At 43.6% G+C, this 19,194-nt stretch overlaps 1 protein-coding gene across 1 annotated transcript in view; it reads right to left on the bottom strand.

Annotated features, from left to right (window-relative positions):
• The window catches only part of LOC120443866 (zinc finger protein ush), a 51,049-nt gene that overhangs the window by 31,295 nt on the left and 560 nt on the right, over window positions 1-19,194 (bottom strand). The window lies entirely within an intron of this gene.

Below are 19,194 nucleotides of genomic sequence, written 5' to 3'. Positions count from 1 at the left end.
AAAAGTCCCAGGAGGCAGGCAAGGTTATTCCTTGCCGTGTATCGATTGCAACCTCCTCCGCACACAAACACTCACATGCAGGACGTGGCAAGGAGGCAAGAAGGAAAGGAGGCAAGTCAGGATGCAAGGCAGTCAGGAGCCAGAGTCGGCTATTATGCATTGTCATTACGAGTTGATTACGAAGTTTTAGGAGGAGGATGCACGCCGAGGGGGCGGAAGGACCAGGAACTGCTTGTTGTTGCAGCAGGCAGCAGGCAGCCGGCAAAAATGATACATTTTAATGCGAATCTTGATAGTGCCACAGAGATTGCTCCGTATAAAAAGAGAGGAGGAAACAAAACTTACGGCATGAGGCGGCAGATGCACATGCTGTGGCAAATGCACACTGCTCAGAGTGCGATAAGCGTTCTCCTTCCTCGCCAGCTGCTCATTCGTGTGACAGCTGAAGAAGTTGTAAGCAAACTGAGATTCGGTGGCAGGCAAAAGGGCGCGGGGCGGGGTGGGGCGGAGGAGCCTAGTGGGGCCAAAGAAACGTCTGCAATCACTTGAATATTGCATTAACAGGCACGTAAAGCACTCACACATTCGCACACCCACACAGCTGCACACACAGATTCAGACATGATTCGCGCTATAAAGACGTCGAAAAGTTTTCGGTTTGCCCACCCGAAAAGTTGCCAAACGTTGCGTATACGTAATGCAAAATTGCTCATACGCCACGCGGCCCTATCTGTGTGTGCGCAACGTGATTTCCTGCAGGAAAGGCGGCAAGTAGGATGCAAATGCTTGCAACTAACTGATAATTCGCACTCCCGAAGGAGAGGCGGCCACGCTAACGAACATCCTTCGTTGGGATTAAATTTTGATAATTTGCAAGCCTTTTCGAGCGCTAGTGGCAAATGTGTATTGCTTGACACATTTTCCAACCTTTATAGGTAATGTTTTGTTTATTTGGATCACATATTTTTAGGTCTCACTTAAGCTTACCCTGCGAATGAAATACATGCCAAACGTTTATTTACCAACCTGGAAAGAAGAAGAAATCAAATTTGAGTAGTGGTCATATAAATATTCATAAAATAGGAAGCAAATATAACATCGATTTATCTCGAATAATAACAAAATATGCTCATTAAAATCGCATTTGATTCTTCATTGTCTATCATGATTCGGCTTCATATGTACAAAATATGTTTTTTTTTTCGAAATAAGTAAAAAGCTAATCAGCTGATGAGATGAAGAGATTTGTGCACTTGTGCAGCGTTTCATGTTCAATAAAGTTGAGGTTGGCAAATCATTAAATGAGATCTAGAGCGAAGCTCGTTACGTCGACCAACTATGTGCAATTAGTTGGCCAGCTCACACACAAATATAAATATAAAAATATAAACATCTCTATGGGCGAGAATAAAATCTAGTGCCCGCCCACTTGGCCGCTCTAATTAATCGATGATGTCTGCGATTTACTGCCAATAAACATAACTAACTATCCCAATCACTATTTTTATAATTTTCGAAAAAAATTTTAATTTTAAATTTTCGCATTTTTGGTAAGGGGTACCATCATCAAAATTTGCGAAAAATGGACAACATTTTGAATTTCCCTTTATGAGCACAGGGGGATAGGAAATTTTGTTACGAATTCAACGAGATATGGTATTCCACTTTTGGACAACTATTTTTACTGCTATTCCACTTTTGGACAACCAATTTTATTGCTATCGAAAAATAAAGTGATTATTTTTTATCAAAAAAACAAAAAAAAATGTTTGCCAAAAACGTGACAGAGCTAAAATAAAGACTGTTTTGTACTGCCAATAAACATAGCTAACTATCCCAAACACTTTTTTTTTTAATTTTCAAAAAAAATATGTATAATATAAACATCTCTATGGGCGAGAATAAAATCTAGTGCCCGCCCACTTGGCCGCTCTAATTAATCGATGATATCGGCATACATTTTATTTAAATTCAATTTACATCACCAAACAATGGCGAATTGTTGATCAAATTGCAATTTAGAAACGAGAATTTATAATTTGTACCCTGGCCCCGTGCAGAAATGCGCCTACCCATTAAGCCCACTGATGTGTAAACTGAAAAACTTTGATAATATTGCCAGCGTTTTCAATTTGCGCATAACACAAAACCAAATCCAATGCGGCCAACGTCACCAGCAGCCACGCCCACACATTCTAGTCTGGCTTCTGGCTGAAATGAACAACCAAAAAAAAGAAAATAAATAATGGAAGAAGAGCAAAACAAAGCGAGGCGCAACAGTTTTGTCCACACGGGCTGTCAGGATGGGAAATCAGGAAAGAGTCCGAGTTGTCAACACGAAAGCGGCCAGAAGGAAAGGCCCAAACCAGCAGCCGCGGTCGAAACAAAAATAAAAGTGCGAAATGCAATATGCAATATGGTATATGGAATAAATGGAAATTTTTGTAGCCTGCACACACAAATGGGGAAATGTCGTCGCGATTTCAATTTAAATGCAATCGATAAAGAGAATTGACTGCGGGCAGAGCGACGGCGAAATCAGTGAGGGATGTGGATCGATCAGAGCCATAAACCATTCAGAGTCTAGGAAAAGTAGCTTGCATCACAAATGCTTCACATATGCCACTTTAAATCAAGAGATTATATAGGTTCTTCATTAAAAAACCCCAATAAATCTGCAGTCTTCGATAATTCAAAGCCAACTTGGTATCCGCTGAAATCACGTGAAACATTCCGCAGGCCTTCGATGGCTGATGTTCGCCCAAACTGAGCGTTGATTTGCCGCGCCGATAATTGGCCAGAACCAGAGTTTCTTTGGCCGCGTGTGATTGGAACGAGAGCCACCAGAACCACAGCCCAAGCCAAAGCCAAAGGCGAAAGGTGGAAAGAAAATGCAAATTGCCAGAAAAGCGCTGCCAAACTGGTTTTCCCCCAGCGGAGAACTGGTATCCAAGGACCAGAAAGCGGAGATACACTGCCCGCGCTCCGTTCTCATACCCTGCACTCCCGGCTTGTCTGATCGACGCACTTTACACTATCTGCCCCCGGAGATCTGCCGCTGCTGTCTGCAACCATTTTGAATTCGCTCTCCGCTCACACTATCTGAACGAACGACGGGGGGGATCACTGCGGGGAAGGGGCCTGAAACCATGCAGATGGGGGCCCACGAGCTCCCCAGTTAACGCTGATTGGTGGCCCAAGTCGAGCGCACCGCCCCAATCTGGTTTTACAGCCTCGAAACTCAGCCTCGTTGGCTGAAAGCCGCGTCGCTAGTGAACTGTGAGTTGGAGCTACGAGTTGGATCTGATACCTCCGCCTATCCACCAGTTATCTAGGAAGTGTAGGGCTTTTGATGTCACACAGAGAAAGACTTGCTCTCAGTACTAACTACTGCAAGATTAAAACGATTGTACAGTAATTAGACAGGAAACGAACTTTTAAATCGCTTCAGATTTCTTCGGCAAAGCAGTCCAAGAATTGTATTCCGATGACTCGATTTCCTAGATTAGTTTTGATCGCTTTGAAGCTCACTCATCCACTCCTATGACCCCCTGGGCAGGCGGACGCCCCTGCTTGCTTATCGTTTATTAAAAATCAATTAATGCGATCATCAAAAACTGGTCCACTTATAGCGGCGGCATCGAGTCCAAAAGAGCCGAGCACAAAACAAAAGCAGCGAGATCCAGCTAGATTGTGGGGCCGATAAGGCACTTCGATGACTTCATATGCCACAAAAAGCCGAAATCACACCTCAGATGAATATAAAAATCGCTGAGCACTTAAACAGACATCTGCATATTACCCGGCGATCGGCGATCGGCCATCGGCGATCAGCGATTGTCTTTGGGACTGGGCCATAAATTATAAACCCTCGCTGGCCGAGATAGGATAGCAATTCTATCGACCGCTTTCCAATCGCAAATCGATGCCGAGTGGGAATCCAGAGAAGCGAAGCACGCGGCGTATACGCAATTTTTATCAGCGCACTCAATATAAACAACAATCGAAGCTGAAATGTGTGCGGGGATTTGGATTTCAATAAAATTAGAAATTTATGGAAATTGCCATTTGGCTGAGATAACGAAGCTAAAAAGGCTCTAGACAACAAAAGCCAAAAATTTAAAAGCTTAAAACTAAAATTTGTCGTTAATGCGACACTCGGACTGCCGATTTGTATCTCAGTTTATTTCTGGGGAGGGGAGCTCGGCTAATGCAAAAAAGATATACGACTCTTAGATGGCGTGCGATTTGCATAAAATTCTGCGTATTTAACCCATTTTTTGCTTTCAGCTCGCTTTGTTTCATGTTATCGGGTATCTGGTATCATCAAGCAAAAAATAGCCACAAAAAGTGGGCGTGGATGCAATCAGATGAGTTTGGCCTGTCAGCATTTGCAGTCGGGAAAACAGTGTAAATATCAACAGCAAGAACAGACGAACAAACATGAAAAATTAACATAAGGGGCGGAGAAGGACAATAATAGGGGGATTTTAAGCGTTTTTATTCCAAAAAGAACATCATCAGTCAGTGTCAAAGCAGTTGTCGTTTTGTCAGCTTCCGTCCAGCCATTTTGCATTGCATTTTCCCATCCATTTTCCAACACTTTTTGCTGTAGTGCCCAGATTTTCCAGCGTTGATAGGAGGGAATCCTCAAATGCGGGATTTTGTTCATTACTTCATAGCAGTAACTTAAATCACACTTACATCTATCGATGAAAACATATTATTTCAATATATAGAAAAAATTGAGTATTTTTAAGATAGTGTTTCATTGCAGTTGTAATGCAGACCAATTAAAAATATCCCTATGGACATAATATTTAAGAGGAACACCGTATTCGAATGCGTATAGGCAGCTCTCAGCAGCATTTTTTATTTGACTTGCTGTTTTTCACAATATTTGAAAACGGATTCGCTACGCGATATCGCAGGCTGCTATCTGCATTCACTCTGCTCTGCGGTTTTTATGTCCGCCCACAAATTTATATGGCTGGTGATAAGTGCGATATAACAAGAGTACATACATACATATGTGTGCAGCCTTCACTCACTTGGTACAAGTCACTTGGGTGGCACATCTACATCCCGAAGCAGGAAAAGCGATTAGGTGATATGCGTATCGCCAGCAAAAGACGCCTAGAAACGAACCCGATGAACGGGGTCTCTAACCGCCAACCAAATTACTCAAGCCCGCATGGATTCCTCAGACCTTAAAAACGACGAAAACAAAACGAGTACCCTCATAAAAATTAAACAAAAAAAGAAGCGGAAACAAAATGGCGCTCGTCTGGCAGTTGCCCACTGATGATTGGTGCAGAACTCACGGCTTGTCGTCCTTATCAACGGGCAATATCAGTCAAAGTGATAAGATAAGGTTACAACAGCTGCGGCAGCGGAAGATATTAAATGAAAGGTAAGCTGCATTGCAATCGGCATCGGCTAATGACCAAAATGCACGCGACACTTTAATTAAAACACTAAAGCCACCGTTGCAGCGCATTACAAGTCCAATGAGCCAAATAATAATTGCAGTTCAAGAAAGAAACTGAATGGAACTCAAAATCCAGGCGAATGTCTTAACCCCTGAGAGCGTGCGGATTAACAAGCTTTTTTATTTTAATTTTACAAAATATTGAAATTATTTTACAAATATTAAATAATCATTTTTCCGTTACTTGCATGTCATAGTTTAATATTTTTGAATTTTAAGTTGATTATATTTTGATTGTTCCCCGGAACACTTAAAGGATTAAGTGCAAGCTGGAAATCAACAGCAGCTAACCAACTGCAATCCAATCAAAAATGGAGAGAGCTGGCTTAACAACCCGACCTCATCGCCATCCTCGCCATTGTTGTGAAAATGGCCAAAAATGGAAGTTGGCCACGAATATCTACGTTGTCGATTTAATATGGCAGAGGTGGCGGAGGGGGAGTGGGAGTGGGAGTCGAAGCCAGAGCCAAAATGATTTCAATGCAATTCGCACCTCATAAATCACGAAACGTGTCCCGAGAAGAAGGAAAGCCGGGAAAAGAAGAAGTTTGGCTGGCGAAGATTGCAGGAAATGCAGAAAACCTGGATGCCATGAAGGGAAGGGAACGGGAAGGGAAGGGGCTCCAAAAAGGGTAGACAGGTAATGCGGTTTTTGTAGGCGTCGTGCTTCTTGCTGCTGCTTTGATTCGATAGGAAACTCTGGGATGCAATTTGTTACTTTGGGCTGCTAAGCCACCGAGCAACATGTTTTAGACCTCTTGAGGCAGTGTCATTAAGCGAATTATTTCATTTCCAACGTGAAATGCTCAGAAGCTTTGATTTGCTCTAAGGAACTCCTTTTTAAATTTCAAGGACTTCAGAACTAAAGAAAATAAGCCAACTTAAAATAATGGTTTTTGGGACTTGTAGTTGGGAGTACTGGTTTCCTGTAGCGCAGTGCTAGTCAGTCTTTCTAGCCATTGGCGCTTTTGGAACACTTTAGCTGAGGCTTCAACTCCGTTCTCAGATTGTATTCCCTACCCAACCTGACCCCTCGACTCCCGCCCTCCTGCTCAACGTGGAATGTGTGGCCATTAATTGAAAATGCCTCTCTGGTTGGGATAGCAAAGTGCTTGAGAGCCGGGCTAAAATGAAAGATGGTGTCGAATCGTGCACACTCACACAAAAACACACTTACTCATATACACACACACACACATTAGTGACTGGAGACTATGATCCACACCAATCACGATGGCATGCAAACGCCTCCAGGGAGGGAGAACCCATGGACTCGAGAACCCAATGGAGAACTCGTGCTCCTCTGGCGGCTAACTTCGTTGATCATCTCCGCAGATGATGCGGATGGCCAGCCAGGGCTAAACGAGCCGTGAAAGTGTTATAATGGGCAGTGGGAACGGGATCCCAAGCAGAGCAACATCATCACACTGGGAAAATTGGATTGAAGTTGCTATTCAGCTTTAAGTGGAGTGCATTTCATGGGTAAGACCTTGCGATTGATCACTTTGGGTCCATTATTTTTAGTAAGCAACATTGCTGCACTATAAAAAGTTATTTTTTTTTATTTTTTTCAAGTGCCGTGCAGTCTGCACATCATTTTTATGTTTGCGCTGCTTGTTAGTTCTGGAGTAGGTTTATTTTTTCGCATCTGCGGGCTCTATTGATATCATAATCATAATCGTTAATTGACCACGCCCTTCTAAAAAATACATATGCACGGAGTAGAGATAAACTACACAAAAAAGGAAGGGTAGAATTTGTGCTTAAAATTCTTTGGGATAAACTGGGAAAATAAATCACAACCAATTTTAATGCAAATCTAACACCAATCTGACCCCTCACCCCGGAGAGAGCTTCGTGCAGCTTTGGCACAAAATGTATCTACAAATTGTGTGGATCAACTGCAACTGCAACTCCTGACCCCGGTGAACCAGCACGCTCGCTCTGCGCTTTTTGCAGCGTTAACGTGGCCAGCACCAAACTATTTGGATAAGTTCGAGGAAATGGAAAGGAAGAAAGATGCTGAGGAAAGGCTCCTCGATGAGCAGCGGTGCCAGACAAAATTAACACCTTTTTCCCAGCTGCTGACTGCTAACTGCTGACTGCCGAGCTGCACGAGCTGATTTTGCATTTGAGATGGACACCAAAAAGGAGGCGGAGTGGAAGAAAGGGAGGAGTGGAGCGGTCCAGAGCGATTCCTATTCGAAAGAGGAGCCTAATTGGCATGCTAAACAAGCTGCGTTCAACACGATCTACACAAACCTATCAGCAGCAGCGTCCAGCCCCGAAACGAACCCGAAATCTACACAGCACAGTGGTTTCTCATATGAAGAAATGCGAGGAATACATGAAATCTCTGGGGGTAACTGTATCTAAGAATTAATGGATTCAGTTGCCACTCCTTGCATAAATATAAGATTTTAACCAAATATATATACATGGATAGGAATATTCAAGAGTCTCTGAATCTTGAAAGTAATGCGATCAGAACTAACTTATAACTAATAAGCGAAAAGTATTTAAGATGCACAACTTGGAGCTTTCGCTCCACTGTGGGATGTCATTGCATTGGCTTGTTTGTTAAAATGGCATCGGGAATGGTCCAAGTGCGACATTAGTTTCACACGAACGCCCACACTTGGTCGAGATCAAGGATGAGGGGATAGAGATAGAGATGGGGGCGGGGGGCGTCTTAGAGGGAGGCAATCAAAACTGGACGATGGCCATCGCTCCTCCATGCTCCAACCAAGAAAAGACGGACACGGGCACAAAAACAAAGGGTAGAGCCACAATGGAAACTGACCAAAGAGTTTATCAACTTTTGAAGATTTAGTTAATCCTTTTGTGGGGAACAACAATTGAATGACATACGACCTCATCCACAAAACCACACGTATGCCGACGTAAGGTAGGTATGGTATTTAAAATTCTTATATTAATATGTAAGAATAAATATTTTAGCGGAGAGATTTACAGATTTAAGAGTCCTTAGCAAAATGCAATCAATCTGACACTTTACATTTTTTAGCCCCATACACTCAACTGGCCAACTGGCAGCTTTTATGACTCAGACCTGAGACTCAGTCACCGAGATATCGGAAAAAACAAAACGCACCCAAGGATGGGACACGATATCACCTATGGCCATGCGGGCCCATCAAGTCCGGCGTCTGGCGGCCACATTTGGGATAACAGTTCTCGAGATACGCGCCCTGCTCGAAAACCTTTTGCAGCCGCACATTATGGCCAGGGATCGGAAACGGAGTGTGCATATAGCAAGGTATGAAATGGTGTGGATGGGATGTGGATGGGATGCGGTTGGGATGGGATGGAATGGCCTGGAACGTGGAGTGCTGTTATCGCTGCACTCAGTCAGTCAGTCGGGGCTAATCTGCACGGAGTTATCGGCCGTGGAGCCAGCTCTCTTTCTCTCTCTCTCTCTCTCTTTCCGAGTTCCCCGCCACTCTTTCTCCTGCGCGGGATTCGGCGACGCCAAGTGAATCATGCTGGGTCTCGGTTCTCGGGACTCGGGTTTTGGGTTGGGATAAGCCCGGTGTCGCTGCACTTATAAAATAATTATAAGAAGGCATTGGTGGGTTCGTTTGGGGCCACACGGCACAACTTCACCCACCTGTCCCCCGGTTCTAGCCACAGCCACAAAGGGAAGGCCAAGAAGGCCAGGAATGCGGGCCCGACTCTGTACTCGGTGGTTTTTGTGTGGTCGATTCCAGTTGGGGAGTAATCGGACAAAATGCCTTTTGATTTTGACGTGCCAAACAAAAGTCGCGGCCTTATCACTGACCTCGATCTCTACGCAATGAGTTGAGGAAAGGGACCTACACAGTGAGAAAGCGCAGAGGAGAAGAGACTACAGCTCAATGTGAGTAAAGAATACCAAGGCAGTATAATATGTATATACAATTAAACTAAATTAACAGAGCTCAACTTGATGTCGTTCAATATTCGTTCGTCTGCAAAGGAGTGACGAACTTGGCAACCGAAATCCATAATTGAAAGCCAAAGAGCCAAGTCGCATAATGACAGGCAATAAAAACCGAATGTGAGCAACACTGGGAAAGAGCTGAGCAAAAACCGAAACTGAAAGCAAAGTCAATTCAAAACCAAATCAAATTCCAGGCCAATGTTCCACGTAAATCATAAATTGGTCTATCTCGCGAAAAGATCTACAAACGGATGCTCCAAAGCGGAGCAAACATAATTAAGAAAACCGAAACTGAAACCGAACTGAACTGAAATCGAAACTCAAACTCAAGCCAAGAGAGTGGGGCAGAGTTAGGAGGACAGGCGAGATGGATGGCCCAAATGGCAGCTCCAATCGTATCTGACGGGAATTCGGATCCGGAGACAGAGCCAATGTTACGGCAGTAGCTGCTTGTCCAGATTCAGCTCAGATACTCTAGATAAGGGAAAACTGGGAGGGGGTGGTGGTGGTGGTTTGGGGTTTGTGTGAACTAAAAATACCCTGCTGCAAGAATGTTGGAACCTCTTCTCTATTATTTAAGTTATATAAAGTATTTATTTAACGAAGCCCGTCGCTAATATGCCCATTAATTACGAGGTACCCAGAAGCAATTAGTGGAGACCGAAGAATTCAATGTCGGCGACCAAATGTCTTCATCATTTTCTTACCATTGCTTAATTTCTTTTCAAATCGAATTCATATTTCTCCCGTTTAAGGTTGGGAAGGCGGGGTGATGATAAAAGAAGGCGGTGGGATGGCCTTATCAGCTGCTCAATAAATGACGCACAATGACAGCGGCAAGAGGCAGACTTTTAAGGATCCAGGATGAGGTGGCGGCGCAGCGGCAGGAGAATGATGCGCTAGATTTGCCGAGAAGGAGAGGGGGGCTGGGTAACGATTTTGCTATCAACATTCTCATAAATCGATGGCCAGTGGACAATCCTCCGCAGAAGGAGGAAGGGGGACGGGCAGGAGGACCTTATCTAAATGCCATTTAAGAGAGGAAGAAGCAGGCAATGGGGTGTCCCGGGCTGAAAGACACCTTTCAAGCAACACAGACACAGACACAAGTCACAAAACTCAAGACACAAGACACACCGGCGGATAAGCCACGCATTTTGTGGCCCCATAATTAAAATGTTTTAAATGCTAAAAGGACGGGCAGCCAGAAGGCGAGAACGAGAGGGCAGAACGAAAAGCAGACAGAACACGTTGTTAACATTCATTTAACCCCCGCCAGTTGGGGCAGCCCCCGCCCCTCAGCCCCCAGCTGCACACGGCGGCAATTACGCTAAACTGAACAAACAGCAAAGCTGTAAACAAACACGCATCCATCAGCGCCAAGCCCTCGGACCAGTTGCAAGTTGCAAGTTGCAGGCGGCAGGCGGCAGGTTGTTGGCTGTTGGTTGCAACAGGTATTTCGGTGCCGCCACAAGCTGGAAACCCGTTTCCCAAGGCAGGACAGTGCCACGGAGATCCCGAGATCTCAGCTCCCAAGTGAGACCTGTGCGGCTCCTAATGGCGCCTGTTGCCATGTAAATTATGCTTCCTCAACACTTCTGCCCGGTTCATTCGGGATGCGGTACCGTGCACAACTCTTCAAGCTCAAGGGGATGATAAAATAGTGGCTGGTATCGGCAAGGAAATCAAAAACTGACTTATAGAACTTAAACTTTAACAAAACGCTGATTTAGTTTGTTGCATTTAGTATTATGCATTACGTTTCCAAAGTAAGTGTCATAAAGATTGTTGTCAAAAATGTGGCTTTTATACCTCGCCTATTTCATTGAATTTCTCTTTTATTTTCTCATCAAGTGAATAGAGCGGCTTTGCGAAGGCTCCCTGAACTTGAACATTAAGTCGGATCGACAAAGGGTATATCGAAGTCAACGCTGCCGAGATCACTTCGCTTCCTGCCTCCTTGGCTCACTCATTTCCCGCTCACTAGCCTCAATTTTCGATTCCCAATTGGCTCCACATTGGCGACGCATTCGATAGCTCTTGGAGATATTTTCCTGTCCACGTGTGTCCCCCTATCGCATTATCATAATGGAAGACGAGACTGTGAGGCTGGCATTTAGATAAGACTGGCGGCGGCAAATGTCTCCTGTCTCCAGTATCCCATACCCCAGTCCTGGCTGCATCTGCATCTGCATCCCAAGTTGTGGGCCATTCAAGTGATTAGGCTTAAAGTGCTCTGCAAGTCAGAGCTCGAAATCCAGATCGCTGACTGAAGCTGTTATGGATTCTGCGCATTCTTGGGCCAAACCAGGCGCCAAAATACTCAATCGATACTCAATCGAAACAAACCCAATTGAAACAACCCAAATGAGATTATTCGGGCTGATGACGGGATTGGCTTGCTGGAGGCTCAAATGAGCTTTTCGGCAGAGTTCGCAGATAAGAATCGAATGAACAACATTCTGCCCTCACTGTGTAACATGAATGATTCGTTTTTAATCTTCGAATTTTTGATTTCGAATTTCTGTTTGCAGTAATCACACAGAAACAAATTGCCTGTACGTTATTATTGTTGAAAAGTGTAAGAACTCGGATTGATTGGGCAGTAATATCGAATTGTCACGGCTTTTTTTAGTGCATCAAATTCCAGAGTTCTGTTGGGTTCGGAGACATTGGTACTGGAAGTTGGGTTGGGCTCCAAAACACGCAAAAGATAAACGAACAAAATGGCCACCGACTGACATGAAGGAGCCCCAAATGCTCGGGGCTATCGCGGCGTGGGATCGGCGCAAAGCTAATGGCATAAATAGATTTCATATTGCCCCCCATTTGCGCCCCGCTCCCCCGCTCGCGCGCCCTCATTCTTAATTACACATAGACAGAGTGCGTTTGCCCCGTTTTGATCAGCAAACAAAATCTAGAAATATATTTTTATGGATTTTTAATCGATTGCCGCACGTTGCCTTGTTGGTTTGGACGGCCTTTTGGGCCACCGATGGCATCGTTGCCATTTAGTCCGCCTTCTGATTGCGCCTGGCAAACAAGAGTGGGAATAGCCAAGAGAATTCGGGAGCAGGTGGGCCCTTCGAGAGAACAGCGAAATAATATTTAATATTACAACAACAATAAGTGGAGTGACATCAAAGTATTATCAATATTAGTTGAAATTGTTATACAATTGAGTTCCTCGTTTCTTCAGTGCAGAAGTGATGTGAAAGACAATCTTTCATTTATCGCTTAATTAGTTTGCCTTCTAGCTTCCCCTCTACCTCAGATTCCCCGATTCGAATTGAGACATCCGAATTTCGGTTTATGCGTAGGTGTTCCCTCCTTGCGATTCCTCTTCCAACTCCCCAATACCCTATACGCCATACCCCGACCCATATACCCATCTTTGGAGTGCTTATCTCTAATGACAAATGTTTGCTTAAAAATCTTTTAATTGCACTTGTTTTGGGTTTCGTTGTGGCTTTTCTGCGTCCGTGTTGTTGCTCCTGATAAGCCAAATTAATCGCAGCACTTAAATTTTCATTTTGAAATTTTTTCGGGCTTGTGAACGTGTTTGTCTGGCTCTAATTTTGTGTGTGTATACGGCAAAAGATTTTCGATACGATTTCGTTTCGTTTCGATTTCGATGCCAAGTGAAGTAGATGTCACGCTCTATCTCTCTCCTCCACGGACGTGTAAACTTAATCAATTTATCACCTGGCGAACGGAAGGGGGAGGTGGGGAAGTTGGGGACCTAGATAGGCTGAGCTGTACACTTTGTAATTAATAATTGATTGATGAGCTGAAATAAGCAGAACTTAAACTCCACTCGAGCGGCAGTCGCAGCCGTTCCAAGAAGAGAGTATGACTTCGGTTAACCCAGCAGGAAGTACATTTGTATGATAACAGAGAATGTTAAATATGAATTTAAATTTAAATTTAAAAAGCCCTGATAATATCAATGAAGCATTCTTGCACTCGCCAGAAGTTCCTAGAGTTGTGGTACTGACTTCAAGATTTTTGGCAGCCAGCTTCGCCTAGCAATCTGCACTCAATCTCGCCGACTGGCTTAATAATTTTCAAGGTCTGCACTTTGACTGGCAACGGCCACCACCAGATAATCGCCATGAAAGAGCGCTCATACTGTTCGGTAACGAATATAGCCGCATATATACGAATAAGGAATATGTACACATATGTGGCGATGATTTGCGGTCTAATGCCCCAGAGCAGGCGAGGCTCGGCTTAATCAGAGATTGCAGATGAAAGCGACAAGAGCGAGGCAGCCAAGGAGCGAATGCACATGAGCTGGAGGAGATTCGCACGGGGAGATGGAGATGGAGTGCAGAGGATCGATGGATGGATGGATGGAGAGACGTGGCTGGGTCAGTTCTGTTGGTCAATTAAACGAATGCTGCGCTGATCGCTGGGAATAGATAATAGGACCTCGGCATGAACTTTATTTCGAGATAAGACCGCAGCTCCCAAGATTGATAAAGAAAGGCCAAGCCGAAAAGCGAATTTGAGCGGAAAGACCAGAATGGAAACTAATTAAGTGGGTGGAGGAGTAGGTGGAGTAGGAGGAGCAAAAGGAGAGGAGCAGTACAAGGAGGAGTAGTCAGCCGTTTGATGATGATGGTAATCTCCACACGACGTTTCCCTGCTGAAATTGAAAATCGAATCGACGGAAATCTCAAGTTGAAATCAAGGGGCCAACACTAGACGGAATTCGTCTTGTGGAGCGATAGCGATAACGATTATCGCTGACAACGCACAAGAACATCACATCATTAGGAGCACTCGAAATTGGAAACCCGCCAGATGAACGCCAAAAGATAAGGTGTCGAAATTTGAACTGAGATTTGTCGCCTTGATATCTCTGACTGTGTCTCTATCCCTTTCTTCCCCGTTCGCCGTCTCGCTCTATGAGTGGTGGTTTCTTAGTTAAGGGGTATTGTGTTTTGTTTATAATTGCGGTTGGGTTTCAAATCCCATCATCCTGATTCGTGGAACATCGTGGAAAACGTAGTTAAATGTTCTAATGGGCTTAGTTTTGCGATGTTTTTATCTTTGATCCTTCAATCCTGTACCCCTTCTCAATATATACAATTATTTTAATGTATAGAATGAATTTGGAGATAATGGCGACTTCCTTTTTAGGTTTCTGCTTATGTAGATCGCTGGGTCTATCTGTCGATCGGGGGACACTAGGGCGATCAGTCGGCTGGTTAGTGGGGCGGTGATAAGGAATACTTGCCTTTGGCTGTGGAACTGGCCATGCACGAGTATAGAAATCAGTTCTAATTTTCGGCTAGCGATAGCCATCGCCTATCGGCGAGATTGGGAAGTTTCGAGGAGGCGCTGACAGAGATTTATGGCATTCAAAAGAATCGCTATCAACGCCCTCGACGACAGGGAATTTTCAATCATTCCACCGGAATCCGGAATGGCCCTCGATTGATTACAGGTTCATCGGATGCGATCCCAGTCGCTTAGGCTTGATCCGATTCCGAATCGAAAATGAAACTGATATCGGATGTGAACGACAGAACGACTGGCGAATGGAAATTAATTAACCCGCCAGATATCGCGCCATGGCCGAAGGGAAATCCGCAAGTCCGCAAGTCAACGGTGGAGATCGATCATTTCGATACTGGCCATATATCATAGAATTTTACGTGTGTCTACAAATGCACGTATACACGTATATTTTGTGGGCCTTGTATACTATATTGTCATAGCTGGGGATCTGTATCTGTATCTGCATCCGACAAACCACATCACATTGACATTTTTATCTTTAGTTGAAAATCTCTTCAAATTGTTATAAACGAAAAACACACGAGTACAATTGTTGTTGTTGGGCGAGTTCATTCTCTCATTTTTGAAGCAAAGCGCGACAATCTTGCCATCAGATCAGCTGATAAAAAACAACCGACCAGAGCCCGGAGCATTGTACAAATCATACAACCATGGCAGCAACAACATCGTAAAGTCCACAACAACAGCCACAATCGACAGCTGTTTTAAGCGATTTTAAGCTTTATTTTGTTGTTTTGTCGTTTTGCCGTCTGGTTGTTTGTATTTTACGAAGGGAATGTTTGGAAAATGACTACAAACCATTATCGACGACTGGGCATCAGGTTTCAAACTTATTTCGATTGCATTCAGTGATTAAATCTTAACTAAGCCCCCGAGTGGATACACTGAGGGATAAAGTGGGGGAATTGGGTCGAATTGTGTGAACTCCACTATCGCCCGTGGTTAGTCAACTGTGAGAAATACCAGTCTAGATTTCGAAAATCATGTTTTGACAGCTACATGACGGTTGAAAATGAAACATCATAGTTTAACAAGAAAACTTATTAGTAAACACACAAAAAAATAAATATAATATCAAATACTATAACGAATACATTTTTGGGATATAAACTATTTGTACGATTAAAAAAAATAATATAATCATTAAAAATATTATACTTCCTTTAAACGTCAAGGCCAACTGACTCAATTAGATAGCCCATTTCCGCTAAGGATGAGGCATTTTGTTTGCGGAAACGGAAATGAATGCATCACGCTAAACTTAAGTGAATCAAGAGTCAATAAGTGAATAATCCTGTTGGTTAAACTCTTTAATTTTAATTGTTTTTAAAATGGGTTTTATTAGGTAGGATATCCTAGGTTCTTCCTTTACAAGTTTATCAGTCCTTTTTTACTTGTTTTACTCCATTTATTAATCACTTTTTGAGTTCGCCTTCTCGTGTGATAAGGCCGCAAACAGAAAACGGCGCAAAAAATGCAATAAATATATCGGCAATCTGAATTTCGCCGGGTGACTAATTCATTCGATCGTCAAGTTACTCCCCCGCCTAATCCCTCACCCCTATCAACACCCCTATATCACATCAGCAACCATATTCATTCGCCTCACTTGATATGCAAATGTGCTGGCCAAAAACAACGATAATAAAATGCAACAAATGCAAAGTGAAAAACAACATTTTGTAATTCGTAATGCTTGTTAATGCTGTTGTTTTTTGTTTTGTTGTTGGTTTTGTTTTTGTTTTTGTTGCTATTGGCTTATTGTTGGTGGTTTTTATCTGGTGATATTTCCTGGTCCGATTTCCAGCAACCAGCAAATCAACAAAACAGAGACAAAGAGAGTGTGTCAGAGGGAGAAGCTTATCGCAATTATTAAAATACAATGTCAAAATGGCCAAAGCACGAGATTATCTCTTCCAATTGAAATGGACACAGCCGCCACAGGGGCGTGCTCTTGAAGAGGGACAACTGAGCGTTGGGGGGGGCCCCGAGGGGCCTTGACTTGCAACCTGAGCGCGGCTCTTATCGCGGCTGCAACTGCAACTCTTCGAATGCAAACTGCAATTGCCATATGCATTTAGCTAGCTTCTCTTATCGCTCGAACGCAGATCCGCTGCATAGATACCCATAAAAAGGGGTGTCTATGATACATTAAACTTGCTGGATACAATTCCTTATTGCCAAGCAAGCATTCTATACATTATCTCTCAGTGCACTAGACCAAGCCCGCTTCAAATCGACTGGGCTTTTGCCCAAATTGTCACCCGCATGGTGACAGCTATGCGAATGGAGCTGTTACTTCTGCCGAAGAACAACCGACAAGTAAAAAACAGCAGACAAGCGAACATCCAGCAACCTACAATCCAACAGCTGGCCATTAGCATAAAATTAGTGATAAGCGTAATTAAAATTTATAAATAACAGAAACGTATGAGACGACACAGTGGTGCTTATCTAAGTGCGACTGCACTTCCTCAGGTCTCGAAACTCCTCAAAGGCGTGAGATAGGAATCGAGAGCAGGTTAAGCTTGGTTGAATTTAAAATACTCTGCCCCACGAGAAATATGTCCATAAATCATTGGAAATGCTTCATTTATTTTTCTTCAGTAAAGGGAGTAATAATCTTAGACTACTATTGCTATTTTTCGACTATATCAACAGCACTATGCTGAAACGACTTAACCCATTTAAAGGGTATTTCGAAAACGAACCCGAGGGCGTCGTCATCACGATTCGTAGACTTCGAGATAGAGACTATGCACTCCGATACAACTGGCAGTTATTGAAGCTTATGTAAAGGCAACAATAACAACCTTTGGAGAACCTCCAACAAAAGCTACGCAAGTTAATGTTATTTGCTGTTGCTTTCGCTACTGTTGTTGCTGTTGTTGTTGTTGTGGCTGGCACTGCTGCTGCAATTGTGATAAAACTTTATCGAGTTGCGCTTCGAGTTTTTTCTCGCCTTCGAAAACCAACTCCCAACGCCCAACGCCCACTGAGCCATAGAAAACAACGGGACAGAAGTGAGGCAAGTGTGCAAGAGATAAATATGCAAAGCAGAAATGTTAGGGGCACGAGAGGGAGGGGTTGCTGGTGGGGGTGGATAGCAACCCAGGGATAAGCCACTGATAGTGCAGGTGCAACAACAAAAACAGACATCAACAACAACGGACAACAGCTGCACTGATAAAAATACCCTAAATTATCGGAACGCAAATGGTAAAGTTTCTCGTTATCCGTTACTTAGTATCCCTTAAATAGCTAAAAGTCGTGGTTTAATGGTTCTTGGGAACTATTAAAGTACAAACGGGATTGAAATAGAACTTTATAAATAGTTTTCAGTTTTCTGTTTTATAGTTATGGGTAACTAGCCCAGTGCAAATAGTTTGGAAATAGTTTGTTTTTAAGCCAGTAATGAATTTGCTTATCCACTCATTGGTGACCTATAAATAGGCATGACTTAAAGCCTAATCTAATTCTGGCTAAGTTGGGACATATAAATAGGTTTAACAAGTAGTTGAGTGTTAATATCTATATAGAGTGTGTGAAAGGCATCGTGGGCGAGTCTCGAGATATAGATGGCGGCTTTCTGAGGAAGTCCCACTTGCATGACTCGGCCTGATATCACTCGCAGGGCATTTGTTGGGTTTGGATGAAATGGAAATGGCTTCTGGGAGGCTAGGTTCGGAGGGGTGTTGGGTGGGGCGGAGTCAGCCAGTCGGGAAACGTGCTTCGAGCAGAAGCAGCCAAAGCAGCAAAAGCGATAAGGAGGCCAAAATGGCAAAATGGATAAGCAACCAACCGGGCGGACTGAGGTGAGGTGAGGAGTTCAGGTGGTCGGTCGGGTCGGGGTGTCCAGTGTCGCAGGTCCGGCACGTTTTATCGATTTCGATTCCGAAATGCATTCATTGGGTGTCAAATGGTTCGGGCCATAAATATATCAAATGGCAAACAGCGAAATGTAATTAGTTGACACTCTCCACTCTCCGAAGCACTCTCTCTCCACCTCTCTTCTCGCTTCCCCTACATTGCTTATAAGGTGTGTCAGCTGCACGTACAACAGGTATCGACATCGATAACGCGACGACAAAGAAATTTCATTTAAATGAGCAACAAAGTACAAAGTTGGCTACTTTTTCAGCACCCTTATATTTTCAAGATCGTGTAAGTAATTCTTTCTTTGTAAAACTTCAGTAGCATACCACATGATATAGTCCTATAATTCCCCTATCTTCTATCTCTTTTTGCCTGGTGACAACGATCGGTTGGAGACGCTGTTCGTTATCACTGCTTAAATAAATCATTTTAATATCGGGTTTCATGCAGTCGCAAGATCTCGGCGATAAGCGATAAGCTGTCACTCGTTTCGTTATATACTTTTTTGGCTGCTTTTTCTTGGCATAGTTAATCAATTTCGTGAATTTCTGTGTTTGCTGTGTGTTCGTCCGCA

The sequence above is a fragment of the Drosophila santomea genome, chromosome 2L (genome assembly GCF_016746245.2).
Source record: "Drosophila santomea strain STO CAGO 1482 chromosome 2L, Prin_Dsan_1.1, whole genome shotgun sequence".
Lineage (NCBI taxonomy): Eukaryota > Metazoa > Arthropoda > Insecta > Diptera > Drosophilidae > Drosophila > Drosophila santomea.
Note: the sequence above shows the minus strand (reverse complement) of the source record. Positions and strands in the feature narration are given on the sequence as shown.